We start from the raw sequence: 8,569 nt of genomic DNA, 5'->3' as shown, positions 1-8,569 counted from the left end.
AAACACTCATTTACCAAATTTTCTAGAATTATGCGACACTTTTAAGATTAATAGTGTTTCTGACGATGCTATTCGCCTTTGGTTATTTCCCTTTTCATTGAGGAATAAGGCTAAATAGTGGTTGAACTCGTTACCACGAGGGTCAATCACCACTTGGGAACAAATAACCAAAAAATTTTTACTTAAATATTTTCTGCCGGCTAAAATGACTAAACTGAGGAATGATATCTCTTCTTTTGTGCAGATGGATCTAGAAACTCTTAATGATGCATGGAAGAGATATAAGGACTTATTGAGAAGATGCCCTCACCATGGGTTACCTCTATGGCTGCAGATTCAGACTTTTTACAATGGTGTGAACCCCTTAACAAGGCAACTGATCGGTTTAAACAATAAAACACCTGAAGAGGCTTACGAATTTATTGAAGAGATGTTGCTGAATAACTATCAGTGGCAAGTCATGAGAATGAAGCCCACAAAAGTAGCTAGTGTTTTCAACCTCGACACGATCACTATGCTATCTAATCAGGTAGAACTTTTAAATAAAAATATTGATGGTTTGTATGGTTCTACTCAGGTACATCCAGTGATGAGGTGTGATTCAAATAGAGGAGGAATGCACAACACAGATTATCCATCCGTCAACCCTAACACCGATGAGGAACAAGTCCACTATATGGGTAATAATTCTAGACTTTAAAATAACCCATACATTAAAACTTATAATGTAGGTTGGAGGAGCCATCCCAAACATCCTCCAAGTTTCCAACAACCACCTTACCAACAAGAGAAGAAATCGAACCTCAAAGAAATGCCCACAAAATTTATCTTAGTGTCAGAAACGCGTTTTCAAAATACCGAAACAACACTTAAGAATCAGCAAGCATCGACTCAAGGGATCGAAACTCAAATAGGACAGGTTGCTAAGCTAATCTCTGAACGACCACAAGGTGGCCTACCAAATAACACTGAAACTAACACAATGGAGCAACTTCATGCCATCACTGTGCACAATGATGAAGGGTTAGTTAAGGATGAACCGAAACTGAGGCAAGACAATGTGGTAGATAACGATAAGGTTGATGTAAGTAAAAAGTATAAACCTCGTGTACCATACCCCAATGCGACAAGAAAAGACCACACAGACGAACAATTCGGTAAATTCCTCAAATTATTAAAAAAATTACATATTAACTTACCATTTATTGAAGCTCTTTCGCAAATGCTAAACGCAATTAAATTTTTAAAGGAGCTTTTAGCAAATAAGCGGAAGTTGGATGATGCATCGCATGTAGAGTTGGACGCGGTTTGCTCAGCCATTCTACAAAATAGGCTACCCAACAAGTTGAAGGATCCAGGGAGTTTTACGATTCCTTGCTTAATTTGTAGTTTAACTGTCAACAATGTTTTGGCTGATTTAAGGGAAAGTATTAATGTCATGCCCTATAAAATGTTTAAACAACTAGGTCTTGGGAAACCCAAACAAACTAGGATGAGCATTCAATTGGAAGATAAAACAATTAGATTTCTTAGGGGTATTATTGAAGATGTGCTGGTGAAAATTGATAAATTTATATTCCTAGTTGACTTTGTTGTTCTAGACATGGACAAGGATAGTGACGTACCTTTAATTTTAGGTAGGCCCTTTTTAGCAACTACTAGAACTATCATCTATGTTGGTACAGGTGAATTAATACTTCATGTAGGTGATGACACGATTAAACTTCAAGCTCGTGATTCTGCTAAAATATCTAGTAATCGAGATGATTGTTTAAGTTCGGTTAATTTGAATAATGTTGCAACTCAAACTCCTTTGCAGGAGTCCCTTAGGAAGAATGTGATGGAGCCTCATTTTAATCCATGTAACAAAAATAGAGTGACTCAAGAAGAACGAAGGCTTCAGCTCGATGAACTAGATGAATGGCGAACACATGTTAAGTAGGAACCAAAAGCACACGATGAATCAATTTGACACCATGATAAGCGCAGGGATGAAACAAAACAATTTAAGGTTGGGGATAAAGTATTGTTAGATGAAAAGGACCCCTGAATTTCCACTTTAGAGCTTAATACAAATGGATCGACTCCTTTTACGGTACTAAATTTTTTTCTATACGGTACAATCGAGGTAAATCATTCTCAATTCAGCACTTTTAAGGTAAATATTACTCGACTTAGACGTTATGTGAATAATAAAATTGATAGTGAGAAAGAGGAGTCTCGACTCCGTGATCCGCTGTGACCGTGCAAATATGAGGTGAGTCGGGCTTAGACAAATAAGCGTTTCTCGGGAGGCAACCCTTGCACTAACACTACTAACTAGTTTATTTTAGCTATTTTTCGTGTTTTTATACAGGAACAGTGACCAACACAGCCTGGACACACGGGTGTGCCCTTGGCCGTGTGGAAACAGGGTTAAAAATCCCCAAGTATCGAGCCACACGACCATAAATTTGATCCACATAGCCGTGCGACACGGCCGTGTGAAGCACATGACCTAGACACATGGGCGTGTCCTAGGCCGTGTGAAAACTGGAGCAAAATTTTTTAAATTTTTAACAAGTCAGAGAGGTACACGGGCAAGGCACACGACCGTGTGTTCGAAAACACGGGCGTGTGGGATACCACACAGGTATGGGAGAAATGAAGGACATCGCACATGGCCATAAGACATGGCCGAGTGAGCCACACGGCCTGGACACATAGGCGTGTCCCCAGGCCGTGTGACGAATGGGCATTAAATTTTCAGAACAAGCACGGGCTAACCTCGATCCACATGGGCGTGTCACACGGCCGTGTGGCCTAACATGGGCCTCACAAGGCCATGTCATCCTTTTTAACCCCCCAAACCCTAAACTAATTTGACTTTTGTCTTCTTCCCCTAACCCCTAAAGCCCTAGTCGTCGGCCCCCCATTGTCCTCACTATCCCCTTTTCTTTTCCCTTTCCCTTAACCGATCACCTCCCCTCCCACCTTCGCGCCACACCAGCCATCAAACAGTACCCCGACCCCCTTCTCCCTTCATTCGCAGCAACCAAGAACCACCCCAACCTCTGCCTCCTTTGCAACGCACCACCAAAACCCAAATCCCCCACGCCAATGCCCCTCTTTTCCCCCCTCGCGCACCTCTTTCCGATTCACCACCGTCCACTAAACCACCACCTACTGTTGGTCCCTTCTTGTCCCTTCTATTCCTAGTTTTTGCTATTTCATCTTCCATTTTAGTCGTTCTACTCGTATTTGATACTTTTCTCCTCTATTTGTTAAAATCAAGTTGGATGGCCATTTTTCTCATGGTTACTTTTGGCTCCATTATACATTCTTATTTCTATTTGAGTCTTGCTGCTATTTTTATGTTATTTTTATTGCCAGTTTGTTTCTTCATTTTTCTTTAGGATCATTATTAGTTTTAGTTACTCTTTCTAGGGTTCTATTTGGTAGTTGGCATGTTAATTATTATTTTTGTTATGATTTTGTCTAAAGTATTGAGCTAAACTGGGTTGTTTATTATTACCTTGCCTATTATGTCGATTCGTTAAATTGATTTATTTTCTTCTGCAGGGACACTATGACGAACACACAAGGCAAGAAGATTGCCGTCCCCGTATCAAAGAAACGGAAGGGCTCTGGTTCGACCTCTTCCTTTAGCATACCTGGCGAGATTTGCCATCCTTATTTCTATTTTCAGACGGCCTCCATAAGGACTTGTACCAGTTATATTGAGCTTGACCACTTAGGTTGGGCCGATGCATCGATTGGGACGTTTTGGAACAGGTCCGACTCACCGATGACGTTCGTGCTATTATCGCTACCGCTCCATGGGACCGATTCTTCGATATCATCGAGCCCACTTACACAGAGGTCACCTTGGAGTTTAGTGCTACCTTTTCAGCCCAGTAGGTCATGGCAGTCCATGACGAGCCCAACACTATTTTTTTCTGTCTTGGTGGCTTGATACGACACATGAGCGTTCCAGAATTCGGCGCTGCTATGAGCTTTTATACAGAGAAGTTCATGTCTGCCGAGAACTTCCTCCAACTTCATCGACACATTCCTCATTCCCCTTCGTGCTGTTGGACCGATCTCACATGTGGCCAAACTACATTTGACGCGAGTTGCTCGAAGGCAACTTCTCTCTCCCCAGTCTTACGATACATCCATGCCCTTCTAGCTCACACTTTGACCGGTCGGAGAGAGAGCACCAACGTCGTTAGCACTCACGACGCATACTTCCTTTGGAGCATGGCCTATGGCCATATTATCGATTTGACATACTTCGTCGCACTATCATTCTGCCATCAAATTGAATGACATAAGAGAGGCCCCCTTTGTTTAGGTCCTTACGTAACTCACTTAGCTCAACACTTCAGTTCACTCGACACACTGGAGCAGTCTTCGACGCTTACATTAGCTAGCCAGATGTCCCTTCAGGGCATTTCGAGCATGACTCTATGAGGATGATAGAGTGACGACGAGGAGTGGGTCCTCCTCAGTACCGATTATTACATTCTGACACTCAAGATGATGATGAGGACTTCGCTGATGATTTTCCTCCCTATCACGAGGATCCACCCCAGCCTCCATCATCGAGTCACCGCCACACTCCTTCTACTGCCAATTTTCGAGGAGTGTCATTCGAGGAGTTTATTGATTTCCGTCAGTACTGTGCTCAGAGGTTCGACAGTCTTGATACGAGGTTCAACAGTATTAATGAGACTTTGCAGTAGATTTGCGAGCACCTCTATATCACTTCTCCAACACCACCGGCCTATGACACCGATGATGAGGACCTTTGAGTCCATTTAATTTATTTTTATTTTTATCTTTCTTTTATTTATTTTTGAAGACTTATGTTTTTATATTTTGAACTATGTTTATCTTAATGGTTATTCTCGAGTAAGCCCTTAATTCTCTTCAACAGTTGTATTTATTTTCTTATTAGTAACTCAAAATCATGCCTTTCATTCGGCTCTCTTTGCAATTCTTTCTTTCACTCTTCCAAGGATTTCATAAAAAAAATTCAGGGCAGTTTTGCTTCTCTCCCTCTCTTCTGATATTATGCTTATATTGCTATTATCTATCTTTGTACATTGAGGACAATGTACATATTAAGTGTAGGGAGGTTATTTATGTGATTATCAGAAATCCCTGAATTTTTATCTTATTCTCAAATAATTTTCTCATATCAGTATTAGAGTAAATTCTGATTGATTTATGATTTTTATTAATATATTTTGAAATAAATCATAGGTAATTGTGCATTGATTGTTTAAACTTTAATACATTAGAGAATCAAGCATGATAAGTTGACTTTTGAGAATTAAAATTGCTAGTTTTTTTTTCTCCAAATTGAGGTATTATCTTGAAGTTTTGAATTTACAAGATTGACATCAAATACCCATAACTTTCGTGAGATTTTGAGCCTTTTAGAGCATATATCTTTCTTGCTCACTGATTGTTTTTATGAGTGTGTCAACATTGATTTGCTATTCTAGAACTTGCATCAATTATACATGTCAAGACCACACCTTTGATTTGATATACTAAAATGATAAAGGCACTTAGGTTTTAACCCATTTACCCCATAAAAAGCCTACCCACATAATTGACCCCTAGTAAACCCCTTTGAGCCTCAACTATTAGTTCTTTATTTTTCCCCTTAATATTAACCCACAACTTAACCCTTTTTGATTCATTAAGAATTTTTACCTTTTTATTGACTCCCTTTTTATCGAGATTTAATTTGATTAATTACCTAACTATGTTCGTTCATTTCAATTCCTGAATTATTTCTTATTATGTACTTTCCATACTTGTTCTTGTTCTTAAAAAAAACTGTATAATCATATTCATCCAATTACATATTGTTCTAAAGAGCTTGGATAAGTTAAAGTCAGTTTATTGAGAAAAAGCTCACATCTTTAGTCTCGGATAGTTCGAATTCTGGCATTTTTTTTAATTCAGCAATTAGCTTTATTTTTCTAAGTTGGTAATTTATTAAATTAATCTCGATTCTAACCCTCTTTTTCAGCCTTTATCCACACCTTTAACCCAAACACCATTACAACCAGGTTAAAGACCTTTTGATTTGTGTATCATCTTACTTATAGTGGTGGAGATTTGATTTTCATGCAAGCCTTTGGTAATAACTTTTCATGTTTGACTATTGAGTGCTTAATTATTGAACCCTAAACACTTTGAGTGATTTGAGTGAATCATTAGTGAGGATGTCACCCTTGTCAATTTAGAATTAAAGGTGATTACTTAGATAAAGGGAGATACCTATGATTTTATGATTAAAATGCTCAATTTGGATTGTTTGAAACTTTAATGTTCTTTTAGTTAAGCTCTTAACGTATAATTACTTATGGATTATTTCGAACATTATTGATGAGAATTATAAGTTGAGAAGAATTTATTTTAATTGTGAGTTGAAATTTTGCTTGAGGACAAGCAAATGCTTAAGTGTGGGAATATTTGATAAACTATAATATATACATATTTTTACCCCATGCTTGGCATATTTATGGATGATTTTTCCTTGGTTTCATTGAATTTAATGCTCCTAATCCTTTAATTTCATGTTTTATAGCAAGAAACGGGCCAAAAACGGAAAAATTGGGCCTAAATCAGAGTTTCACATGGCCTAGGCACTTCCACACGGGTGATCCACACGCCCGTGTGTCATGGCCGTGTAGACATTAATCCAAGTCAGAATTACACACAGTCTGAGTTTTTGCACATGGGCATGGCACACGGCCGTGTCCCTATCGAGCCCAAGTCTAATTCTGCTTAGAAAAGGCTAATTATGGGATATTTTGGGCATTCCAAAGTCAATATAAACACCCTAGAAGAGGATTAAAAGGACACACAGAGTAGAAGGTAGGAAATACTCAAGAACAACCATCAGAATCAGCTCAGAAGGAGGATCTACATCAAGACTGAAGATTTCCATCAAATTTCCTAGAAGTTCTGTAGGTTTCTTTATATTTTGTTGTTTTCCAATTTTTAAGATGTTTTCCACTATTCTAAACTAAACTCCCTAAATACCTAAGGGAGATGAAACCTAAGATAGATCTTATTATTATTTGAGTTATATGATAAATACGTGTTCTTATTCTTAATTATGAAATTAACTCTTGCGTTAATATTCCAGGATATTAATTCAGGTTTTTAATGTGCTTATTCAGTGGAGCCAAAGTCCCTGTTTAAGAGTAGATCATTCATAATTAAGCGGAGTTTCATGCAATCCTAGAGATAGGACGACATAAATCTGCTGGATTAGAGTCAAGTCTAATAAGAGAATCCATAGATCGAGTTAATACGACAATAGGGGTTTTAATTAGAAAGAGATTCCAATTAATCAACCTAGAGTCAGTTGTTTTTAGTCTCGAAAGAGATATTAACATAAATCAGGGATTTCTACAGATTAAGGCAAGTGAATAAATCGTCTAATTCCAAAGTGATAAGTGAAGTCTAGGTGGATTCTTCCTTGGGTATTGTCTTCTCCAACAATTTTCCAAAAGTATTTTCCAACTTTTATCTCTGTTGTAATCTTAGTTATTAGATAGTTAATTTTAGTTTTTAAAACATCCCTACAATTCTTAGGCTAGATAATAAAAAGATAGTAATTACTAGTACTTTTAGTCCTCGTGGATACGATATTTCCGGTCTCACCATAACTATACTACTGTTCGATAGGTGCGCTTGCCTTAGTCGAACTTTTAGTTAGTTTTGCGACCATCACTCGTGTGTCTAGCCCGTGGTCGAAACTGACTTGGCCACATGGCCTAGCACACACCCGTGTGTGCGACCGTGTGGTCTGCCCAGGCTCATTTCAAAATGGCCCTCGAGCAACACGGCTGAGACACATGCCCGTGTCTCTGCCCATGTGGGGAAAAATAGACCATTTATAAGGCGAATTTGCCTCCCATTAAGGGTCCTCCCTACAAGCATCAAAACCACAATGTTTTATACCAAATTCTCAACCATTTCACAACCAAATCATACACCATTCATGCTATTACATTATCAAAAAATTCCATTTTTAATTCACCAACCAAATCATACCAAATCTAAACCAAAATCATACTAAAGCATATGTTTCAACACTTCAAATTTACATCAAATTTACATCATTCAATCTCATTACCAAAACATACCACTTTTTCAAATAAACATATACCAATACTTACCAAAATGACCAATTTCTATAACCATTCAAAACATATCATATTGATCATATTGCATCACATATTTCTTTCATATACACAATCATAGTCAAGCCAAATCACATGGCTAGATATATATATACATCACAAATCATAATCAAAGTACTTCTAGCCTATACATGCCATACTTCAATATATACATTTTCAAAAGGTACCAAAATAAGATTCGATAGTGTGGTGACAATCCTCGACGATCCCCGAGCTTCCGGTAGCTTTGATATCTATAAAACAATGCAAACACACACAAAGTAAGCTTTCACAAGCTTAGTAAGCCATATACAAATAAACTTAACTTTAAAAACATGAAAGCATCTTTATATTACATATACTTCATGGCC

General features: G+C 38.0%; 1 non-coding gene across 1 annotated transcript; it reads right to left on the bottom strand.

The window, feature by feature from the left end:
- Positions 1 to 211: 211 nt before the first annotated feature.
- Positions 212 to 318, bottom strand: LOC128294837 (small nucleolar RNA R71). The gene has a single exon (XR_008285144.1). It is a non-coding gene; the product is annotated as a small nucleolar RNA R71 (small nucleolar RNA).
- Between the last annotated feature and the right edge of the window lie 8,251 nt (positions 319 to 8,569).

Source organism: Gossypium arboreum, chromosome 6 (genome assembly GCF_025698485.1).
Source record: "Gossypium arboreum isolate Shixiya-1 chromosome 6, ASM2569848v2, whole genome shotgun sequence".
In the NCBI taxonomy this organism is placed as follows: Eukaryota; Viridiplantae; Streptophyta; class Magnoliopsida; order Malvales; family Malvaceae; genus Gossypium; species Gossypium arboreum.
This window is presented reverse-complemented; position numbering and strand designations above follow the sequence as displayed.